Source organism: Microcebus murinus, chromosome 6 (assembly GCF_040939455.1).
Source record: "Microcebus murinus isolate Inina chromosome 6, M.murinus_Inina_mat1.0, whole genome shotgun sequence".
Taxonomy (NCBI): domain Eukaryota; kingdom Metazoa; phylum Chordata; class Mammalia; order Primates; family Cheirogaleidae; genus Microcebus; species Microcebus murinus.
In genome coordinates, this window is record NC_134109.1 from 30,064,044 (window position 1) to 30,089,830 (window position 25,787).

Consider the following 25,787-nt stretch of genomic DNA (forward strand, 5'->3'; position numbering starts at 1 on the left):
AACTGAAAAGGTGGGAGGGCTTGTAAGAAGCCCTGGGTATTTAACAACTGTTGGACACCCATGTGTGCCGGGCACTAGGCCTGCTGCCTTGCAACTGACATCTCATCTATTAGTACCACATCCCAACTATGGGAAAAGGGTGTTACATGCATTGCTTCAGCCCATCTTTACCATAACCTTGTGAGTTAAGCATCAGATTACTGTCGCCTTTTTAAAAATGAAGAAAGAGGTTGAGGAATTACCTGAGATCACAAGGCCAGGATGGAACCCAGGTCTCTGGTTCCAAAGCCGTGTTTGTGTCACTGCCACTTAATACGAAACACTGTGACCCTAAACAAGCAACATAGCCTCCAAATCCATTTTCTACATATAAACCACAACAATGAGGAAAGTTCCTTCTTCAAGTGTTTGCTATGAAAATTAAATGAAACACTATTCCAAAAAATTGCTAGTACCTAAGAGATCCTTCAAAAAAAAAAAGTTTCTTTTCTGGCTACTGTTGTCATGAATTCTCCCAATCTTAACCCGTGGAGACACAGTGGACACACTGGAATCTGTAAATCATCTCTCACACTCTGACCTAAAGGGAAGGCTCTGTTTTACTTATCTAGCATAGATTAGTATCTGAGAAAAGCATTTGGAATACCAATTACCATCTTATCAAGTTTTAGAACTCTACACACTTGGAAATTATTCACAAAGAAATCGACGGTCAATGCTGCCCTTGGTTTTGTTCCCCAGAGATTTTTTTCCTGAGAAATCCCAGACATACCTTCCCTAATGTGGCCTCCTTCCACATCATGGTCCCCCAGTGACGGAAATGCTGCCATTTTCCAGGGGCCTTTTTTCCTTCTTAACAAACTTTACCTTAAAGCCCCACTTTACTGGACAGAGCTCTGTGGTTTGCTTGTTTTTAGAAGCCACTGGAAACATGAACGGTAATTCTCCCACTCTCTAGGTGGGTAGGAGAATGCTGGATGACTCTTCTCTTCTTCTTCATACTTTGATGCATTTTCCAAATTTTCCACAAGGCCTTATATACTGCTTCCATAATACAAAAAGACAAAAGACACTACATTCAAATGACTTCCCTCATCTCCTGCTGGACATTTTCCTCTCCTCCTCCTGAGTTCTCAACCAACTGGGAGCATTATCCTAAGGACGGGACTGCAGTATTATCCGCACACCACTGAGCACGGTGCCTCATCCACTGCCAATGCCGGACACAAAACAGCTCTAAGTACTTGCTGAGCGAACGATGAATATTCAGATGATATTTAGAAATGGACTTTGTGGATAGTCGGTGAGTGGACCAAGGTCTGCATGTGGCATGCCCTCAATGTACTCGGATTAATAACAGTATTAAAAATGTAGTTTGCAAATAATCTAGGCAGTTCAACAAGAAAAGTCTGTAACCCAAAGACAAGGGGAACTACTCGAGGTGATTTATTGCTGCAGTGGTAAAGCAAGAACACAATGATAGACCGACCACAAGGTCCTTGTGCAGCTTGCTATAAATGAGTGCACTAGGAATTGAACTCATCAAATAACTCTGGGGCTCTCTGCCATTTAGAAGGTACATCATGGCACTGTTCGGTCACCAAAGTTTAATGATCCTCTTTAAAATTAATCTTTGTTCTTAAGATTAAATAAACTTAAATACTAGAGCAAAGGAGGGATTAAGACAAAACCACTCCAAGCTTTGTTATTATGCCACAAAAAATCCTTATCTAATAAATCAAAGCAGAAAATCTTGAGGATTTATTCAACATGAAAGAGAAGTCTCAAATATTTGGTTTGGAGAAATGAGCTATACATAAAGTTTAAGCAAAGGTAAACTGGATAAGCCTGCAACTCAATATAAAAATTAAGGTAGTCAAAATGTCCTCTTTAACCATGATCTAAGTTAACTAAGGTAACTTTTACTAGTGATTTCGATTCTGTTTGACCCATTGAATGTGTGTTTCCTAACAACACTTAAAGAAGCCAAGATTGAATTTATACCTGTTTTTGTATTTTCAGTTAACTTCAGTTCCATCAACCTCTCTTTCAAAATCTGTTTATTTCTAATATATACCCCTAGGCTCTTAAAAGACTTTTATTTCAAAACAAAGCAGAGGCTGACTTGATGACAGCATGCTAATTTTAGGGCAATAGGCAGAAGCCAAGGACAGGATGACAATTGCACAACAAATCCATGCATGCTGCAAGATGAAAAAAAAAGCATTTCACCCCAGAAAATAAATGTCAAAGGTTTCCTATCTTGCCCAAGTTGGGAAGTAAAGGGAAGGTATTCTTACTAGAAAAAACTCTGTGGTTATTATAAACTCAGAGAAGATTTACATTTATTTCACCACAACTATATATATTTGCATTTCGTATTAGATACGGATTAAATATTAGGATACGGATTAATACATATTAGATTCGTATTAAATACGGATATTGCTATCCGTATTAGAAATATTTGCAACCCTGGGCCTTGGACTTCTCTTGGAAGGTGTGAGCCCACTGTGAGGTTATCCTCAATCTCAGCAAGTTCAGCTGGCCAGAGAGGCTATTCAATGACAACAATTAGAGAGGAAATTAACCCTTTGCACTTCGATGTCGAGTGTGACTTGACACGGTTAGCATTGGTAGCAGCTCGTATGTCGACACATAGTTTCACCATGGGGGAAGGGGGACTTTTGTCTATTTTTCCAGTATGTTTTCTTGTTTTCATTAGCATGAAAGGACAAGTAAAATGTAAAGAGATGGTACACTAACTTCCAGGAGTAGATTATTATCCACTAACTTAGAGCAACATTTAGATGGAAAGCTCCATATAATCACATCTCACCCTAACAAAAAACACAAAGATTGTGTTGTTTGTTCTAACAGAAAAATCAAAGGAGGAAGAAGAGAGACAATTTATATTTGCAAAACATGTGAATGTAAGTAAACCAGGTCTTCACGTGGGTGAATGTTTCAAAAAATATCACACCATGAAAAATTATAGAGATTAAAATTACTCTTTGAATGTATCAATAGTTTGAAATATAAAAAAATCCAAATAAATAAATTTGTATGAAAAGAAACTCCAGTTTTTTATTCTACTGCCACGCTTTGTAAAATCTGGGGTATTTAAAAAATTAAATCCCAAGTAGAATAAAGGAATCGAGAAAAAAACAAGCGAGTGCAAAGGGTTAAATACATCATCCACAACTTTTCTCTAGGCGTTTGAGATGCTAGCTCATCTTCACCTCCTAAAAGTTCACTCACCTACCACCTAGTTTTTCTTAGCAAAACCAGCAATAGGAAGACGTGAGAAAAGTTAAAAGAAACAGTGTAATTCCTATGCAAACCATACCTGGGTCCCCTGGAAAAATGTAAGCGGATAGGCATCTGAAAGGCAAGTTAACTTAACTTTGCTAAACTTCAGTTTCCTCATCTGTTTAATGTTGAAAATACCTCTTTCCCAGGAATTTCAGAGGATAAAATGAGATGGCATAAGTAAAGAAACATAAAATGAATCCATTATTGTAGTTCAGGGGAGGATATTCATGACCATTATCAACTTGGCCTGTGGAGATCACCTTAACAGGCCAAAGTCCTACAACAGTTAACAAAAAAGAAACCACCAAATAAGTCACGTGCCAGTTTGGGGAAATGCTGATCATAGATGAAGATATAAAAATACAGTCCCTGACTCTCCACCTGAACACAACACAGATGAATAACAAACTATATACCATGCTTAAAAATTATACCAGCAAGACCAACCTTTCACTGGAGAAATGGGTAAAGAGCTTTTATCATCAGCACAGCATAGTGTTTAAAACAAATTACAAGTGTCACTCACAGGGTGGGAGTCATAGCTACCCTATTATAAGGCTTTCTGGCATTCCCAACAGTAAAGTACACTTTATGCACACAGTCAAAACATTCCTGCAACTACTCTAGTCCCAACAGATGACCGCAGTACACAATTCCTCAACTCAGTCGCCGCTGCAAAGTATGTTAATGTAAGAAAAAAACTCTACAACAGGAACTCAGTATCCTGGCTCCCACTCACAGTCCTAATGTCTACCTTACAGGCTTGTTATAAAGATTAGCAATAATGTGACATGAAGTGCCTGACACATTGGTTACTCAATAAATGGTAGCCAAGGTTAATTTATTACAAGGAAGCAACAAAATTAAAAGGCCAAAACTGCCATGAAGCAATTAAAAATAGAGTGACTCCCTTTTCAACCAAGACATTAAGTTGTATGAAAACAACTGGATAAAGAACACAGCAGCAAGACTGACCAGGAGCAAATTATTAATCAGCAGGTTAATCAGATTACCAGCCAAGAATCAATGCCAAAGTGCCCATTCCTCTGGGGCAAAGAAAGAAACATGCAAAATGATAAATGGTCCCTATCCTCACAGAATGTATACCTAGCGAGGAGGAATCACATGGCTTCACCCATCTGTCTGCATGCCCCCTTGACTCCACGGCCTACAAAGGCAAAATCAAAACTTCATCTTGCCATACAATACAGGAACTCTGTAAAAATTTGGTCAACAAATGAGACTCTCATAGGATCTCAGGACTAAAAGTGTCATCTGACTCAAAAATTTCCAAGCCTAGTTTGACAGACTGCTGAATCTAAACTTTCAACGTAGTGATTGAGAATTTGTGTATTTAAGATGTTCCCCAGATGATTCTGATACCTGAGAAGACTGAGCACCACTCATCTAATTAAACCCCATGAACTGTCTGAATTCCCTTTACAATGACCTTGTCCAGAAATTATGCAGCCTTACGCATGAGTACCTCCAACAATGAGGAGCACAGCCTATCACACCTGCAAGCACCTCGACCAGAAAGTCCTCTCTGACATTTATTCGAATATCTGTGTTTACTTGTGTTCTATCCCATGGGGCCTAAGAAGACAACAGTAACCTCTCCTCCTTCCATATAATGGACTTTCAACTCTGTGACAAAGGATGAGATCCTCTCTGAGTCTCCTCCAGGCTAAACATGATGAACTATGCACTAATTATTAAGTATACAACACTGTACAACAACAATTCATAGAAGGGAGAAATCAGGCTGAGTTCTACTAACCAGACGTCAGTAAAGGTGGTGGGTCTTCAGGGATGAGAAAGACACAGATAAAACTAGAGTTCAGGGGCTGGAGTTCAAAAGGGGATCAGAGACACAAGATATGGATAAGGAGCAGGGAAGGGGATAGCAATGATAAGGCTATGGGTGAGGATGTTAGATTTCACATACATCTTAAATCGAATAGAACTAAAACTGAAAATGAACAAAGGTCCAAAGAAAATCAGAATAGTTAGGAAGAGAAGAGAATGAAGGCAGAGACACAGACCTAAAGAGGCCACCCCCCAAAATCAGATAAACAGGAAAGGAGAGACCCAACAGGAAGGTCACAAAGCCAGCAGGAGAGTGTGAGCTTGACAGGGCAAAGTACCAGAGCCGCTTTAGTTCCTGGAGGGTGGCACATACACCTAAGTGGTGCATTAGAAAGAACAGTGAGAGGAGGTGGCCTGGAGACCCGGACAGAAGGGCAGAAGGGGTCAGAAAGGAGACTGCTGCAGCCACTTGGAACAGTCAAGGGTCTGCTCTAACCTGGTAGCAATGAGATGAGAAGCAAAAGTTGAAAACAAGAATCAATGCAAAGGGGAAAAAAGCACCAAGGCTTACTCACAGATCACACCAAGAGTAAAAGAAAGGGAAGAATCAGGACAGTGTTCAGACAAGGAGGGGCAAGGCAATGATGCAATCGTGTGCACTGCATGCGCTGCTGGATTAGTACTGGGGTGGTTTTATTTTGTTTATGAAAGCTTCAAAGTTCACTCCCTGCTCCACAACACACACAGTAAGTGGTGGTTTCGCTATTTTCTCTGGTCCCAGCACAGGCTATTGTTTCTGTGTCAGCAGACATATCTGGTTTTGAATCTGGAATCTGTAACATTGCCCTGAAGTTCAAGTGCTGGCAAAAAAAATAAAATGTGCTTTGATAGAGCTAGGTGAAAGAAGACAGTCACAAAATACCACATACTGGATGATACCATATACATGAAGTGTCCAGAACAGGCAAATGTATAAAGGCAGAAAGTAGGTTAGTGGTGGCCTAGGGCTGGAGGCAGGGAGGAGGGGTGGGGCTGGAAAGAAATGGGGAGTGACTGCAAATAGGTTTGGAGTTTCTTTTTGGGGTGATGAAAATGTTCTAAAATTGTTTATAGAGATGCTTGCACAACTGTATGAATATACTAAAAACTACTAACTTGTACAATTTAAACAAGACAATTTGTATGGTAAATTATAACACAATAAAGTTGTTATAAAAAACTTTAAGAGTACATAAAGTAAGTACTATGACTTCAGACACTTAGAGTGCACCTCCCCAGTAAAAATGAGTTCAAATAAAAAGCCATTAGATGATTTGGAAAAACTAAAAGATATTTTAGGAAGATAGTCATGGTCCAAAAAATTATGCACGGAAAAGATGTAGATTTAAACATATAGACTCCCCCCCTTAAAATTATGTCTTATATTTAATCAAAATTTTATAATATATACTTCAAAAGGAAAGACAAAGGTTTAAGGGTTTTTTCCAACAATTATTATCAAGTAACACTATACTGGGTACCTATAGTTCAGTTTCTCAGAAGCCTGAATAATGTACAATAAGCCAATTCAATGAAAAACAAAGATTATGTAAGTTAACAATTACTGAGCAGATGGGTAAACCTATTTTATACAATTGACAAAAACCTTAAATTAGAGAGAGGTCCTCCTGCTTGACAGATTTCTGAGAACTACCCAAGATAACTTCGACCTCCACAGTATATGCTGAAAAACATAGTTCCTGCTTCCCTGATGCCTTCCTTCATAATTAAAGCCATTACCACTCTCCACTCACCCCCTAGAATACTCACTTAGATGGTATCCCACCAACAGTTATACTCATTATGTGCGTCAGGCCCTCAAAGGCTCTGTACGGAGGGGACTTTACCTTCTTTGTCTAAATCACAGGAACTGCAATGGGCACACACAGCCGATGCCCACTGGAATCTTGCTGCTGCTGCTGCTGATGATGATGATGATAAAACTAGGATGGCAAGGAACAACAGTAGTGTTTCTGCTCAAAACTGCTTATAGATTAGAAGAACCAAGAACCACCACATCTCTTGACTAAAGATGTTCCTAAAAACACAGCTAACTGGTGGGAAGATACAGGCTATAAGCAAATATCACATTTCAAAGATAGAACTATTTACTGCTACCTCTAAAGAAAGACATTTGATACATTCAAAATATCACTGATTAAAACATAAGACTGATGCTTTCAACATCTTGGATTTTAAACAAGTTTTAATTCAATGGCTTTAAGTACACATTTAACATATTTCACCTGTCTATAAAAAGATGTAAAGTGATCAAAAAACCTAGGAGTATATAATTAGGTACTCTGAATCGAGAAACACGGAATAATAGATTTGACCTTTTAGACCATATCTGTTAACTGATCCAAGTTATAGAAAGCCTAAAATAATAAAGAATTTGAGGCCGGGCGCGGTGGCTCACGCCTGTAATCCTAGCACTCTGGGAGGCCAAGGCGGGCGGATTGTTTGAGGTCAGGAGTTGGAAACCAGCCTGAGCAAGAGCGAGACCCCGTCTCTACTATAAATAGAAAGAAAACTAATTGGCCAACTAATATGTATAGAAAAAATTAGCCAGGCATGGTGGCGCATACTTGTAGTCCCAGCTATTTGGGAGGCTGAGGCAGAAGAATTGCTTGAGCCCAGAAGTTTGAGGTTGCTGTGAGCTAGGCTGACGCCATGGCACTCACTCTAGCCCGGGCAACAAAGTGAGACTCTGTCTCAAAAAAAAAAAAAAAAAAAGATTTTGAGAAAGGAAAGTGATTTTTTTCCTACTACAATATCCTCCCACCTAAATAAAATTACTTTCACCTGAAGCTACGTTTATTAAGTGGCAAGTCTGATGCTACACTCCCATGTAGTGGCTCTCTAGTGACGCTGTGCAAAAAGAAGCCCTCTGACACGCTGGAGGGAACCAAAATACATACCAAGTTCTCCCAGGAGTTGCCCAGGAATTGCTGGATGGATCAAACAGAAAGCTAAACCAGCCTTTGGGGGGCAAATGCTAACTTTCCACAATACATTCTGGCCTACAGGTTAAACAGTTCAAAAGTGACCACAAAGTACATAAGATGGGAACAAGTCTACTTTCCAGAAATCTTCCAGGACATAGTCACTGTTTTTCCTCCTTTGATCTCAATAATCCTGAGAAGGGCAGGTACTTTCCCCCTTTCACAGATGAGAAAAATGAAACTCATGAATAATGACAGACCTGCCCAGCTGCCTACCTGATTTCTCCACTTGCAAGTCAACCTGCATCTCATACCCAACACATACAAATCAACTCTTAGTGCCCCACCCAAACCTGCTCCTCCAGGCAGCCCCGCTTCAATCAATGGCACCTCCATTATTCCAGCTGCTCAGGCCAAACATCCTTGACTACACTCTTTCTCTCATTCCACATCATCTCGCCCATCAGTGAATCACATTAACCCCACTTGATATATGCCCAGAATCCAGGCACCTCTCATCACCTGTACTACCACAATCATATCTCAGTACAGAGCATTGCTAGAAACCTCTAACATCTTCCTCTTTCCACCTTTGCACCCCTCCCCATTCTATTCTTTACACAATAGAGTTTCACCCTTTAAAAATATCAGATCAAAATCCTTTCCACAAAACCCTCCCATGGCTTCCCATCTCACTTCTTAGAGTTGTTCACTGATATACCCCCAGGATGAGAATAGTGCCTGCCATCTAGATTGAACTGCTCAATGAATATAGCTGATTAGTATTAATAAATGAAAGCAAAACAGCCAAAGCCACACAACTAGTATGTAGTAAAGCCAGGACTAGAACAAATCTTCCAGTGCTCTTTGATGACAATGAGACCAGATCTACAACAGCCCCAACAATCCATGTGAGAGGAAATTCTTAAAATTTTCCTTTGCATAACTGAATCTTTTCACGTATAATGAATACCATGTTGAATTTCAAACAATAAATTAAAATGAAAATATCACTTTATAAAACCTTGAAGTATCATACTAGGTGTTCTAAATATTACATATTCGGCATTTTGGGCAAATGCCAGCTTAATTATCACAGTCCTGGTGCTCAGATCTTCAGTGTGACTCTTTGGCATTCAGTGACACGATGTTATCATATCTCAAGACTACTACATGCAAAAATGACCAGGACTCTAAAAGATTCGGAACTGAGCACCTAGAAGAAGAGGTGATAAGCATTTCTAAATCTCCCACAATAACCCTCCATAATCCTATACCAATCATCTGAAACAGGAATTAAATTTCTAGGGTGTTAACCAGTTAACAACAGAAAGGTTAGATTCAGAATTGTCTACTACCAAAATTACTAAGAAGAACTCTCAGAGTTGAGTTTAAATGTTGATTGTTTTTAGAACAGAATGAAACTAGTACTAGAATTATCCATCATTATAGAATTTTCTCACTAAAATGTTTTATGGTTAAACACAAAAATTCTAAATTGCTCTTTCTTCAGTTCTTTCAGAAATATTTCTATTATTTACAAAAGGCTCCAAATCTCACTAAATCACAATAACTTTGTAGAATTTTAACAGGTCACAAAAGAAATTTAATTTAACCTTCAACTTTCTCCCCTTTACAAAGATTATTTGGTATATAATAAGTGAATAATGAAGACTTATTAAGTGAACAAACAAATGAATGACAAAATGAAGATCCAGAAAGGTTATATTACTCTTCCGAGATCCAACAATTAATAGCAAAATCCAGGATTAGCCAGAACTAGGTTTCTAGATTCTCTTGGAGTGGATGTGGGGATAGAAGAAAAACCATAAAGATTTAAAAATCTGGATCATCAGGAAAACCTTAAACAAAATGCATTATAGCCAGTTTCTTTTAGTTCTCTTTCTTAGCACTTGATAAAATAAATTTTCCCAAGACATTATCTCCTTGGAAACCAAAAAGCAGTTGTATAGTGTTTATTTCTTTTTCTATATAAAGAACACTTAACATAGAACTATTTTTCTAATAAATAACTGCAATTGTTTTGCATCAAAAATAAAACAGGTGGCCTTCGACTAAAAGAAAAATTCAACCAGATGAGATGAAAAGAACATGGAAATGGACCACTGAAGTCACTAGAAGAGCATCAATTACATGAGAGCAGGAACCATGTCTCTTTTGTTTACTAGAAGCAGCCACCAGCTCCTGGCATATAGTGGGATTCAATAAATACTTATGGGATATGTGAGTAAATAACTCCTTTAGAGACCCATCCATAAAGACACAAATTCATTTGGTCACCACTAAACAAACCTTTATGATAGGCCTACTATATTCAAGCATACTACATTTTTCCTCCAAGGAAATTCTACCAAATGTCCCTTCAACCACTTCAGTACAAGCGTCGACTATAGTCGATAGCCACAGATAGATGAACATGCACAGCCCAGCGTCGACTTTAGCCGACAGCTGTGATATGACTTTTCTAATTTTTCATTTATCAAAATAAAATTGTGAACATTTAAAAATAACATAATGAAAACATATATGTATATGTTACCTATTCTGATTTACATTACAAGTAAAGCTGCCTGTAAAGTAAAACAAGCTTTCAGTGCTTTAAAGCTTTCCTCATCACACAAGAGCAAAATGGATTCATCATCAATGCACAGCACAAACTATCGTGCAGATTGTGAGTGCCGGCTGTGGGCAAGGTTTTGCAGCCAGTGAACGCCCTGACGAAGTGGTTAAGTAATATACCCGACCAAAATTATCCCCATAGTTTTATTAAGAAGATGAGAAAATATATCTTAAAGTAACCTAAATTACTTATTAATACTAAAGCAGCCACTAAATTTGCTGTTCAGGTTCCAATCTCTTCCCTTCAGTTCATCCTATACAACACAGCCAGATTAGTTTTCTAGGTTTTTTGTTGTTGTTGAGACAGAGTCTCGCTCTGTCCCCCAGGCTAGAATGCCATGGTGTCAGTCTAGCTCACAGCAACCTCAAACTCCTGGGCTCAAGTGATCCTCCTGCCTCAGCCTCCTGAGTAGCTGGGACTACAAGTACGTACCACCATGCCCAGCTAATGTTTTCTAATTTTTTTAGTTGCCTGGCTAATTTTTTCTATTTTTAGTAGAGATGAGGTCTCGTTCCTGCTCAGGCTGGTCTCGAACACCTGACCTCAAGTGATCCTCCTGCCTCAGCCTCCCAGAGTGCTAGGATTACAGGCTTGAGTCACCATGCCCAACTTCTAGGTTTTTTTGTTTTTTATTTTTTGTTTTTTTTACACATCCAGAAATTAAAGCAGTGCTGCAGGTAAATATTCTACCTGTATACATGGCCCACTGCTATTCAATGAGCAGATACAGGAACTCAGAAACTACTTGGTTAGAATAGGAAAGCCAATACAGAATAAAGAGGGAAAAAAATCACAAGTGACAGTTCTTATGATATAACTGATCCAGCTGAAAATCTTGAGATTACTACTAGAGGCTTTCATTAAATACCTCTCTAAATCACTGTGATACAACTGACACTATGTACTCACTGAGGTATATATCCAGTCTTCATGATAACTCAAGGTCCACTGCCTTTTTTGAAGATTCTCAATGGACTCAATATGAAAGCACCTTGTAAACCAGAAGTGCTAGACACGCAGCTTTTCCTATACTGCTTGCCAACTGATAGCCTCGTACATTATGCTATCTAAATCATTCTTACCTCATTCTTCAAGTGTGTCTAGTCCCCCTAAAAAAATTAAAATTTCTTCTAATTGTTTTGTCATTTCTCTATTACTCAACATCTAGAACAGCATAATTTAAAAGTGCCATTTATACTTCCTGATTTCAAAACATATTATAAAGCAACAGTAATCCAAATAGTGTGGTACTGGCATAAAGACAAAGAGACCAATGGAATTGAATACATGGCCCAGAAATAAACTCATGCATATACAGTCAAATGATCTTTGACAAGTATGCCAACACCAATCAATACGGAATGGACAGTCTCTTCAACAAATGGTGTTGGAAAAATAAGATACACATGCATAAAACAAAATGCAAAAGAATAAAATTAGACCCTTATCTTATACCATACCACAAAAATCAATTCAAAGTGGCTTAAAGACTTAAATGTAAGACCTAAAACTAGAAAACATAAGGAAAAAGCTCCATGACATTGGACTTGGCAACTATTTCTTGCATATGACACCAAAAGCACAAGTAAACAAAAGCAAAAACAGACAAGCGGGACTACATCAAACTTAAAAACTTTTGCGCATCAAAAGAACACAACTGAAAGAGTAAAATGGCAACCTGGAATGGGAGAAAATATTTGCAAATCAAATATCTCATAAGTGGCTAATATCCAGAATATTAATATATAAAGAACTACTATAACTCAATGACAACAAAAAAATCAAATAACTCAATTTTAAATGGGCAGTGGACTTGAATAAACATTTCTCTAAAGATGATATAAAAATGGCCAACAAGCACTGAAAAGATATTCAATTTCATTAATCATCAGAGAAACGCAAACCAAAACCATAATGAGGTATCACCTCACAATCATTACTATAAAAATAAATAACAAGTATCAGTAAGGATGTAGAAAAGTTGGAACCCTTGTGAACTGCTTGTGTGGTTGTAACATGGTGTAACCACTATGCAAAACAGTACAGAGGATCCTCAAAAAATTGAAAATAGAATTGCCATATATAATCCAGCAACCTCACGTCTGGGTATGTATCAAAAGCAGGGTCTTAAAGAGATATTTGCACACCATGTTCATAGCAACAAAACTCACAACTGCCAAGAGGTGGAAGCCACTCAACAACCATCCTCAGATAAGCACAGATAAACAAAATGTGGTAGGTATATACAGTGGAATACTATTCAGCCTTTAAAAAGGAAGCTCTGACACATGCTACAACATAGATGAACCTTGAGGACATTATGCCAAGTGAAATAAGCTAGTCACAAAAAGACAAATACTATATGGTTCCACTTCTATGAGGCATCTAGAGTAGTCAAATTCATAGAAACAGAAAGTAGAATGGTGGCTGCCAGGAGCTGGGTGGAGGGGGAAAAGGAGTTACTGTTTAACATTTACAGAGTTTCAGATTTGCAAGATGAAAAAGTTCTGGAGATCTGTTTCACAACAAGGTGAATATACTTAACACTACTGAGTTACATGCTTAAAAATGATTAAGAAGGTAAATTTTATATGTTTTTACCAAAACGTTTTTTTTAAAGTGCCAACATAGTTACCAAATTGAATTTATGTGTTCTACCTCCACTGTAGGAGTCGAAGCAGCCTGACCCCTGTAACCGTTGGCAGTCTGGCAGTCATTTCCAGCGCTCTTCCAAGTCGTCTTTTTTAACCTATGGGACTCTACAGAGGATTCTGAGGCTTTCCTTTTCACCTATCTAAAATAAGTTTCTACAATCCCCAGTCAGCTGCTTTTTGGTTTAACCCCACTACTTATTTACCTTATTGCTGAGCACAGAACTAAAATTATGTAAAAGCTCTTCGTTTTCAACTGCGTGAGGGAGAGGCATAACAGAATCACCTGAGCTTCTTCAAACAACCCATCTACCTCAGGATCTAGCACGCTGCCCAGGAGAAAAGCCCCAGGGTCCCTGTGATTCTCCACCCTCTCGACCCAAGCACCCACGGCTTCCCCAAACACACCACTGAAAACCACTACTTTCAACACCACCTTGAAAATGGCCTTCAGAACAACCCCACCAAAAGCAATTATTAGGCTGAGGTTCTTGAACTTTTAATAAGCCCTTTTCTGTGAATCCTATAGCTCTCTACAACCTATCATTTATCTACTGAAACATTAATTTCTTATGTGATTATTATGCCTCGTTTCTTGTTACAAAGGATCAGCACTAAGATCCTAATTAAAAGTATAAAACAACCCTGAGACTCTTTGAAGAACCACAGGTATTTCTCAAACTGGAAAAGAAACAAGGGTTAGGAACCACATTCAGGCTTCCTATAGGGTTTCTCAAGAGCACATTCTGAGCTAGGAGTCAAAGTGAACCCCACCCCCCCACATACATACACACACACACACACACACACACACACACACACACAGAGCACTCTCTTTACACATCAAATAGCAGCCACTAAGAAGTTAAGCTCTGGCAAAGCATATAGGCAGAAACTTCTGAGGTCTTCAGTGGAGCATCTAGAAGAATGATTAGGGAAGAGGGAGGAGTTACATCAACTACACAGTAACCCTCACTTCAAGGGCAAGAACATGTTCTTGAAAAGTCTTCAAAAGACAGTCTGATCCACACAAGTCACAGCCCTGTGCTTCTTGCGAGAATATGGGAAAATACTTCCCTTTTTTTCCCTAGGTGCACACAGCACAGATGAAGCAAGAAATACAAGTCAGATTTGGTGAAAATTCAGAAAATCCTGTTAATTTACAGTTATCTATCTTACAGGCACCTAATCAGTAGACTGTCTCTTCTTGAAGGCATGGGACACTACTGTTATCAGCTGCTTCTGTGAGAACATCAAGAACCAAAATGAAAAAACCTGCACAAACAAATGGCCAATCCATTCAGGGAACTAGAGACTGTTAGAGGAAATGCAAAGAGCTCACAACAGATCGAGCTAGAATCCCCATCTAGACAAACAGTCAGAATATGAAGAAAATGAATTATAGCAAGATAATATAGGGGCCAAAGTAAAAGACGCTGATCACAGTCAAGTCTTGATGACAGGAACATGATCACTCGACACAGAGCTCTTTGCGTTTACTTTTCAATGGCTTTTTTCTGAGTAGCTCAGAACTCATTATAAAAGACGCTGAATCACAAAAACAATCAATGACTATACCTGTTCATAGCTTTGGTAAAAGGTTTTACAGAAAAAGTAGAAAGAGAAGAGGCATGACCAAAATAAACTTTCATGTCTGTGAAACTCATTTCACCTAGATCTGTCCTGCAGGAGGAGAGAGGAAAAAGGAATCCAGTGGCGGCCGGGCTGGCTGTCCTGTCTGCTCAAGTTGCCTTTGAGTAACCCCTGGTTATGCGAGCCAGCAACTCTCGCTCCCCCAAGCCGGCATGGCAACTAGCATACATTCTCCTGCCTTTCCTGAATTGGAAAAAGGGAAATCTAACATTATGTAATTGCCTGTTTCCCACAATTTAAAGTTAGACATCCTACATTACTAATTAGAGGGAGAACTTAGTGTAACATGACAAGCAACAAATCAGAAATCTACAGGCTGAAAATTCTCATCTCAGACCTCCAGAGGCAAAGAGAAATGGCTTCACCCGACTTTGTGGCACACCCCCCAACACACTGCTGCTCATTAAGGTGCAGCTAAAGAAACGCCTGACATCCCTCCATGTCATTTGGTGTCACGTCTCTAGACCTTCAAAAGAAAACACTCAAGTTCTCTCTCCAGGCTAGAATAAAAGGAGAAAACAGACGTGGACTGGCAAAGGTTCCCCTACTCTTCAATGATCTACCCCGATGGTTTTTCCAAACCCTGACAATCACAAAGCTAATCGCACTGTGTTACTGCCTCACTCACTCAAATCATCTGTGTTTAAGAGATCCAGAGGCAAGGGAATCCCTGCAAGCCTCTACGACTCACTCCAGAGCTCATCAAAAGCCCACCGACAGAATAAATGAGCTATTGTCTAAAAATAATAAACTTACATCTAACCTTTGAAAAATGAAGTCTCACACAGTGTGTGGGTCTTGTTTTTGTTTTTAATTACCCAGACAGAAAAAAGCCATCAAAAATTAAATGCAGCTAATTTATTCCCCATACCAAAAAAGTAGTAGTACAGTGGATAGAAGGTGGGATTGTCAATCTCAAGTGCTAGAGGAACACTGGTGTGTCACAGAATCCCATATGTAGAACAAGACCCAAACTTCCGTGTGAGCACTGAAAGAATACTGTCCTGTTTATTCCTCCCAGGAAGAAGAATCCCTCACCTAAAGGGCAGTCACCCAACTGGCAGGGATGTTTCTTCTCTCTTGGCTCAGATTACTGCAGTGCAAGGTAAAGTAGTTCAATATAAATCAGTCCCATGTTCAACGGAAGTTCCTACAACATTTTATAGATATATATAGATAAAACAGATCCTGATTTATCTCTGCACCTGACTGACCCCCCAGCCCCCAACCTCTGGTAACCCTTACACGTCACTGAAGGAGGTTTAAAATTTAGTTGGCCACTGTTCCATAAGCAAGGATCGTGTAACTTCTGTCTTTTGCAAATGGAAATGAGATTAAAAGGGGGGAAAAATGAGAACAGGAATAAACTGAGTTTGGCTTTTCTAAAGAACATATAAATATATTATGTATATATTAATAAAGATTTCTTTAAAAAAAAAAAAAAAGCCTACAGGCTCTACCATGTAGAAACTCTAACTCATAATTTCTTTTTCCATAACTCTGTAATTTGAGTAACTCCAAAGTTTAGTTACCAAACACTGCATCATAGTTGTTTTCATGGTTTTCAACCTTACTGTATATGTTGTTTGCTTCCTTAAGTTTTCCTTACCCTCATTTTAGTCATTTAATAAACAATGAACATTTAAGTGGAGGGAAAAAAAAAGTAGTGAACAAATTTTAACAGACTCTAAGAGAGAGAGAGAAAAAAAAAACACAGAAAACAAAGGAATACAGTTAAATGTGGAAACCTGGCCGGGCCTGGTGGCTCACGCCTGTAATCCTAGCACTCTGGGAGGCCGGCAGGAGGCAGGCGGATTGCTCAAGGTCAGGAGTTCAAAACCACGCTGAGCAAGAGTGACACGACACCCCCCCCACCCGTCTCTACTATAAATAGAAACAAATTAATTGGCCAACTAATATATATATAGAAAAAATTAGCCGGGCATGGTGGTGCATGCCTGTAGTCCCAGCTACTCGGGAGGCTGAGGCAGGATTGCTTGAGCCCAGGAGTTTGAGGTTGCTGTGAGCTAGGCTGACACCATGGCACTCACTCTAGCCTGGGCAACAAAGTGACACTCTGTCTCCAAAAAAAAAAAAAAAAAAATGTGGAAACCTGCCTTCCAATCACTGCCTGATCATTAACTAATTCCATAACCTTCAATAAGTCACTTCAACATTCTGGGCCTCAGTTTCCCCATCTGTAAAGTGGGGAAGATAGGCCAAGTGATTTATGCTCAAAATCTTTTCCAGTTCCAACAATCCCGGTATCTGTTTATCAAAAAGCAAATGCAATTGCAAATAAGACTTAATGGTACACAAAGTAGTTTCGTACATATATTCTCATTTATTTTTGTAGCAAAGCTGTGAAGCAAGTTTTGTGCCCATCTCTGCAGAAAAAGGCAGTGAAGTTCAGAAAGAGGTTCAATTATTTTTTAAGCTCTTACAGCCAGAAAATGGGAGCAGGTATCTGAAACCCAGACCTTCTAAGGACAAATACTGGGCTATACTATTTCAAAATTTTTAAGTTAAAATTCAAAAATAATTGCCTGCCATGCTAAACCTTTATGGAGGCGGCAGGGTATTATAACTCCAAACCAGGGAAGGTTACTACAAATGGGTACACCGAGTATTCCACGAGGCCAGGAACACTCTTTTGCTCATGACTGGAATCAAAGAAACCAACAGCACACCTCCCAGATAGCGGCACTCAATAAATATTTTCTGACTCCCACAAATCTCAAAAGGTTAGGAATACAGGAATACTATGGGGGAAAAATATTTTTTCTGAATTTATTTTGAGATTTGAATTTCCATGATTTGAGCCAAAAGGAAGAAAGAAGTATGCTTTGTCAGAGTTCTAGCTCTTTATCATGAGGATGAGTCTACTGACCTTTCCCAGGGAAAGTCCAATTTGGTCAGTGAACCAAATGGCTCAAATCTCAGATGTCACCTGAAAATCTTCAGGACATTTATGCTTCCCTTGTGCATTGATATGGACTAATAGAAATGATAATACAATGGTGAGGACTGACAAGAGGCACCTAATCATGTTAACATTAATCATTACAAACTTTCAACTAAACTGGACAGGTTCAAGGAATCTGTACTCTTAAACCATTTCCGCTTTCCCATGATCCTGTTTCACAGCTCAGAGATTTAAAAGAACAGTCACTTACTAAAAAATTCAAACTGCAACTTAAGATAGAACACACACACATCTCAACTCAGTCAACCAACATCCCCCAAAAGTCTACAACACTGCTAATCTCAAGCAATCCTCAATCGATGACTTCAATAAAATTACTAGAAGCTGTTTTCTTTAAAAGTTGTTAAAAAAAAAAATCAAGATGAGGGCACTACACCAAAATTACACACTTAATTCAAAGTAAAAGCAAAGGAAATAAAAAAGCTAGAAAATACTAGTTAAAAGATAGTCAAAAAAAAAGAGTTAAATGAATCTCAATGTAAAATTTCAGAGAAGTGCTTTGGAATTATTACCAAGAGTTCAAGTCCATCTCGCCATATAATCCCACAGTGAAATTACAATTATTACTGCCTGATACTTCAGATTTAAAAACCTCATTGTACCAGAATTGTAACTCAAACTCAAGGAGCAGAACCAGGAACTGCAGAGAAGCTCACAACAGCAACACCTACTGACTGTCTTGAGCCACTTGCCAAACTTGTTCTCTCAGTCAACTGGAGAAATTTAATGATAGTCAACTTCAAGAGTCCTTTACTAATGCATTAATGAGATAAAATTAGTTGTCAGTGACATAAAACCATTCATCCCCTAAAATCTCTTATTTTGCCTCCAAACATTTATGTGCAAACCATCACCCAAGTCATTTTAAATGCATCGTTAATTGCTTATGCCTTGGTATAAATAATTTATTCCATGGGAAAAAATTTTTAAATATTAATATTCTAGTTAATAACTGGGAAGTCATCTAATAGTGGACACATCAGTGACCATAAACTGATTTACTTAAATCTTTTAGCTGAGACTATTGCTATTACCACTGCTCTATATTATCTCATCATCTTTTTTTTCATCCTGGTAAAGGTAGCTTAATTGCAGCTTTCAAAAAATGAAAAGGAGAAAAGTGAAAGTCAAAAGTCGTTAACACAGGATTATATAGAAAATGCATAGTTACTAAGCCGGCTGCAGGGAGCGAATCTGTAGGACTTCATCTTGTACTTTTCCAAGAGATTCGGTAGGAGAATCTTTGCCTTGGAAGAATATTCCATACGAGAAAACAGGAGAAAGTTGACACTTAACTCCCACAAAGTACCAGTATAAAAACAATGGCTTTAAGAGTCTGAGTCAGAGTTTCAACATGAAAGGTTTGCTTTATAGAGGAAACGCCAACCCCAGTTCATCCAGATAGACCTGGAACCTCAGGAAAGTCGACACCTCTACTCTGAAATTTGCATCGCATCACTAGCTCCAGTTTAGAAATATAATCGTTTAGCAGATAGTATGAATTTCAGTGAAGGCTGCCTCTAAACTACTCGTTATGAAAAATAAAATCTATACGGTAAATGTAGTAGTCTAAGAGCCATCAGTCCTCAAACGCTTCCCTTAGAAAACGAATGCCAAGAATTCATTTAAACATTCTTCCTTGAAAGTGAGCCATTTCCCAATCTCTGTTTCCCAAACGGTGAGCCCCGATGAAATTTCAACCTGCCCAACACGATTACTTGTCCCCCAAGAAATGCCGTGGAGCGATCTAAGAGCCTCAGAAATCTCCTGTAAGGTCAGGAGAGAAGTTGGAAACAGATGGGGCGAAGGAGGAAAAGTTCTTTTTGCAGCACCCTCACGCCTCCCCAGCCCCCTCGAGGTTTACACCTCCAAGGAAAGCAGGTTGGAGCATCCCAAATTTTCACTCCCCCAAGACCCCCAAGGGGAGAGAAATTAGGCAGCCTCCGGCACCCAGCTGCTCTTTCCCCCTTTCCCACAAGCGAACCTCTCGGCCCGCCCCCTCCAGCACAGCCCGCAAAGCGCTCACCAGGTGGCCGAAGGGGAAGGGTCGCCCGGAGGAGACGAGCGCTGCAGGGTGGGCGCAGCCCCTCGCACGGGGACGCGGGTCTCCGGCCTCTAGCAGAGGCGCCCGCCGCGCAGTTGTGCAGACTCGGGTTCCGAGGTGCGAGCGTGCACGCGCGGCGGGCGCGGAGGAGCCGAGACTCGCCCCCGCCCGGCTGCGCTATCAGCACGCCACCAGATCGGAAATCAAACTTTACCCGGCCTGCCGGTGTCCTGCTCCGGGCCCCGGACCCAGCCCCGGCCCGAAACAGGGCATGGGGCTGTCAGCAGCCTCGCATGCCCGCTCCCCCGCCAGGACCCGGGGCGCGGGGGCCACTTACCGCTCCGCCCGACCTCCCGGTGCAGCCGCGCGTCCCGGGCGCGTCCGCCGCGCGCTCCCCCTGGGGAGAAAGAGAAACCGCGTAGACGGTCGGCGCGCGCTCACTCGCCGCCTCCTCTGCGGAGGACGCCGGGCGGCGAGGCCGGGCCGGGGCGAGCGCCCACCGCCGAGCCGCCGAGCGGAGGGCGTCCGGGGGAGGCGGAATCGGCGCAAGTCCCGAGCCTGGCTCCGAGGGGGACCCGGAATGCAGGCTGGCGCGCAGCCGGCGGGGGCTGAGCTCCTGGAGGCGCGGAGGCGGAGTGCCCGTCCTCGGGCATCAACTATTGTCTAGGCGCCCGGGCCCCCGCTCGCGCCGCCCCGAGGCTCAGCGCCCCCCATCCCGCCTGCCTGCCCCCGGGAGAAAGAGCCAAGGGCGGCCGGCGCAGGAAGCTAGTGGGGCGGCGGGGGTCCGCAGTCCGAAACCGGCCCGGGGTGGGCGCGGGTCGGGGGAAGGGAGGTGCGCGCCGAGAGGGGGAGGGGACAGGTAACTGCGGACGGCGGCGGGAAGGCCCGGGAGGACCGTGGGGGGAGGAAATGGGGAGGGAGCCACAGCGGAGGTAGGGATGCAGTGGCTGGAGGAGGGCGGCCTCTGGGGCCCAGACCTGGCCCTCCCCGGGGACCCTCCTCCCGGGGACTCGGCGCCACACCGACTTTTGGATCACTTGCTCACGCACGCACTAAACTCGATCACAAAGTTGCCGGCAGCGGCGGCGCAGCGCTAGCCCTTCCCCTCCCCGCCCCATCCCTTCCCCTCCTTCTCTCCTCCCTCCCCCCAAGTCGCGGGTGAGATCACCGCGGAGCGGCTCAGCGCTGCGCGCGCAAGTCTCGCGAGATGAGCGGCCGCTCGGCCCTGCGGGCGGGGGCAGTGAAAGGAGTCTGAGCCGGGTGGAGGACCGCAGAACTCCTGGTTGCCATGACGACGGCAAAGCCCTGGATTCCTGTTTCCTGCGGAGAGCAGAGGCAGCAAACGTGGGTGCAGCTTTCCACCTGCCCCCTTCCCAGATCGACGCCCTCGTGGTGGGGAGACGGGGGGTGGTAGCGGAAGGAGGGTTTCAAGCGTATCTGAGAGGGCATCTTTAGAAGACGAGCATTATGATGTCTAGCCAAGTTTGGCAAATGAGGTTAGTTTTTAAGAGGTTTGGGGGCAGATTTCTGCCATAGAAGCATATGCAAATCTGTATTCCTAAATATCTACCACATATTGTTTTCAACCTTCCCTTTTAATCTCCACTCCCACGCCATACGTCCCTCCCTCCTCCTCTTTCTGACACCCCCACCCCGCAGCCCCACTCCCACACAGGCCCCACCAGACTGGGCTCCTTGAGGATCTGGCTTAGTCATTTCCCTATTCTCTATAGCTTGGCACATAGCAGGTATTTGCTTAATGTCTATTTTAAGTGAATGCACAAGTCCATACACACTTTTGTCCTACCCTGGAGAGTACTTAGGCTTAGAAAATATAAGTTTCCGCTACACAGTCAAGTTTTTAACTCTATTACCCTCCCATTTCTATTCACTCCATGTCTTTTTCAATGGTTATAATCCCTCCTTTCTCCATCTTCGTCTTATAAAAACCCTATTCACCGTGGGGGCGGGGACACAAAGCAGTTTTGTTTTTGTTTTTTCCAGAGAGGGGACAGCCGATCTCACTCTGTCGCCCAGGCAGGAGGACTGGAGGGCAGTGGGGCGATCATAGGTCACTACAGTTTGTCTGGAACTCCTGGGCTCAAGAATCTCCCCGCCTTAGCATCCTGAGTAGCTGGGACTGCAGGCATAGGCCACCATGCTTGGCTCAGGCTCAAAGCATTAAAAAAAAAAAAAAAATCATTGAGCATCTTCAGATGCCTTTATACCTACTCCAAATTGCTGTTAAGGATGAAGATGAAATTTTCTCATCCCCTGTTTCTTCTTTTAATTGTGGAAACTTTTCTGTGGGGGTGTTTACATACTACCTAAGTAAAATGGATACTGTGAATAGAAGTTAAGCTTAAACTTTAGATTTCAAAATGTATGAGTAAAAATAGATTCTATGGTATGTGAATTATATCTGAATTTTTTAAATTCCTATACATTAATATGGGGAACCATTATTTAACTCACTTCCACAGAACATGAAAGCTAAAACATGAATTTAAGGATATGAAGACTAGGGAGTTGAGACTCTTAGATTACTTGCAAGCTTAAGTCCTATGTCAGTGAATTTTTTTATATTAGAAACCTAAATGATACACAATGGTAAGAGGCACTACACAAAGTCAGGAAACTAAGGTTTAAGTTCTTCTGTGCCACTAATAATTGTATCCCTTTGAAAAGTTATTTAATCTCTCTGATTCTTCATCTGTAAAATAAGGGGGTGGCCCACATGTTAGGTTATTACAGTTTTAAAATTCTCTAGTTCTCAGGCCTATCAAAAATTCCAACAAATGACATCCTTTTATAGAAAACAACAAGAGAAATGAGTCTTCCATTTTATAGATCAGTTTCACAAAGTTTAGCTACATGTTGACAATTTTTTTACATGTTGGCAATTTTATTTTAGGTTCTCTTGTCTCAACTACAAAGACAACAAAAATATTGACCATGTTACAGTAATTTCAGAGGGAATCCATTGTTCATGATTTGTTTCTACACTAACTCAAAACAGATTCCTAGTTATTTAATAAATATGCTGATTCAAACCAAAGACCCAAACTAAATACATCCACACTCCCAAAATGGCTGTAAGAAGGAAAGAGGGAGGAAGGGAGGGAAGGAAGGAAGGGCCTCAGTTCATAGACTTGGTATGTTTAATATCACATTTTTACAAATAAGCACAATGGAACATAACCATCAACCCTATGAGTCTGTTTCAAGGAACCATCTTTCATAACAGCAAAATATTAAAAGTCAGTTGTTACTCATTTGCTCTAGCTTAACTTTTAGCATAGTTTTGCCCTTTAAGGATGACTGCCAATCTGTATCCACACTGTAATTTTCAATGCCACCTGTTTTATGACTCCCAGATAGCCATTTGAAATAATTGACCCAAGTGCTAGCCAAACCTATTAACTTTCTTCAACTCTTCTTAGGAGGCTCAAGAGATGGGTGTTGGCCTCAAGTTACAAAGATAACTTCCCTAATCTTCATGCAGGCCTCAAATTACAAGATAACTTCCCTAATCTGCAGGCATAGTAGAATAGTGGAAATTGTCCCAGGGATCTAAACCTCCTCTTTCAAGGCCCTGGGCTACTGTTTACCCTTCACTGCTGGCAGAACTTTCATCCCAGTTTCTGAAGGAGATAAGGAGAGAAGTGAAATCCACCAAAGCTGAGTTTCCAACTGCACATTCTCTGTGTCAAGCACTTCCACTGTATCCTCCTGACCTTCCTGAGGTTTCCAGCTGCACATTCTCTGTGTCAAGCACTTCTACTGTATCCTCCTGAGGTATCCTTCCTGAGGTTTCAGAATAATAGCAGAAGAGGGAAAGAGGGAACAGAGAGTTTGCCAAGCACAGACTAGATGTCAACCCACTTTCTGCCCACTCCCTCTCCTGGCTCTTCTACCCACCTCTGCTCAACCCCTTCCCCTACACACACAAGGATGTGTAACCTTTCCTAGTGAGGAGAACATCTAGTTGTTTACTATGTTAGTCCTCCCTATTTGCTAGTAGTTGGTTAGAAATCAAGTAAATTCATTTCTCTCTGCTTGTTTACTTCTCAACAAAACACCCTAACACATCAAATACAGAATGAGTTTTAACACAGGACTACCAAGTGAGAAGATTTCATATATATTTTAATGCTATAAACACTGATTCATATGTGCATGTTTTACAGTTAAAATCTGGTTCATCTGGCTTTCCTGTTACTAGCTATACATCTACAGGGCATTGCTAACTAATATGCAGGAAGATAACTCTGAACCATTAAAAGGTCCAAAGTGCCCTCCAAATCATCAAAGATTAAATGATATCCAATGTTGTTTCACTTTTAGGGTTTTACTGTTTTCTTTCGATTGATGTTAAGTAACTTGACCAAAATACTGGATTCCTTAAAATACACTCATTCTCTCATTTGTATAATAGTATTTATTACAAGTTTAAAACATCAACTACTTTGAAAAAATTAACATTTTATGTTAATCAATTAACAGCAAAGCTACTACAGTTCCCTCCCTTCCTCTTTAAAGAACTATTTCACACCTTCTCCTCCTTCATCATCAGACCTCTGCTTGCTACGCCCAGCTGATGGTCTTACTTCTTCTTTTGTTGGTAAAATAGGAGCAATCAGAAGAGAACTGAACACACACTCCTTCCCTGCCACTCTGGCTACCAGCCTACCTGCATCTGTCTGCGTACTCTTCTGTCCTTCCTGTCACCTGTGATGAACTCTCAGTGCTCTTAGCCAAGATTAACCTCTCTCAATCTGTGTACTAGTCCCATCGTTTCTAACTCAGGGACATTGATTCAGCAATTTTCCCCTTTCTCTCTTGCATCAGCAAATTTTCCCTTTCTACTCAATCACTTCTAAGGGCTTACGAGCATGCTTATAATAGCTGTGATGGTAAAAAATAAAATGTTTCCTACATTCCACGTCTTTCTTTGCTTCATTTCACAACCGGAATCTTCAAAAGGCTCTTCCACACTTGTGGTTTTCAATTCCTCTCCTTAGATTCCCTTGAGTCCATTCTGAGCAGCCTTTCACCCCCACCACTCATGGCAACAGGTCTTCTCAGGCTCATCAGTGACAGCCTCATTGCTAAATCTGGTGCTCAATTTCCATCCTTAAGTGGCTGAACCCCTTGGCAGCAGGGGAGAGGTTGATCATGTTCACCTTTGAAACACTTTCTTCACTTGGCTTCCAGGCAAAGAGTCTATTGTGATTCTTCTCTTACCTTTCTGGTCTTTTCAGTCTTCAATCTTTAAACACAGGAGGCTCCAGGACTCAGTCTTTGGACATCTCTTTGTGGTCTCTTCTCACTCCATGGTGATTTCACCAATCTGCTGGCTTTAAATACCATCTATACACTGACTACTCCCAAATTTATTCCCAGTCTAGTCATCTCCCCCATCTCCAGCCTCGAGTACCGTCTTTTACTCAACATCTCCAGTTAGTTAGATACTAGCAATCTCGGACTTTACATGTCTGAAACTGATGAGCTCCAAGTATTCCCCCAAAACTGGTGCCCTCCTGAGCTCTAGGTATCTCCCCCACCCAAGCTGGTTCCCTTCTGCAGTCTTCCCCCTCTCAGTTAAGGGCACCCTGAGATTGAGAGGGTTTTGTTCAAAGCAAAAGTCTTGAAGTCATCCTTGATGCCTCTATTTCTCTCACATCCCCAAACCATTAGCAAA

The 25,787-nt window shown here is 41.1% G+C and overlaps 1 protein-coding gene across 8 annotated transcripts in view; it reads right to left on the reverse strand.

The window, feature by feature from the left end:
* Positions 1-20,794, reverse strand: part of SIPA1L1 (signal induced proliferation associated 1 like 1) — a 350,098-nt gene extending 329,304 nt beyond the window's left edge. For 4 of the 8 annotated variants that reach the window (XM_012756107.3, XM_012756103.3, XM_076003893.1 and 1 more), the window contains exon 1: positions 20,066-20,394. The gene's annotated coding sequence lies outside the window, so the exon portion shown is untranslated. Of the gene's footprint in view, positions 1-20,065; positions 20,395-20,420 lie in introns of those variants that run through there. The other 4 variants (XM_012756105.3, XM_012756102.3, XM_076003895.1 and 1 more) reach the window with 2 other exon arrangements.
* Positions 20,795-25,787: the final 4,993 nt, after the last annotated feature.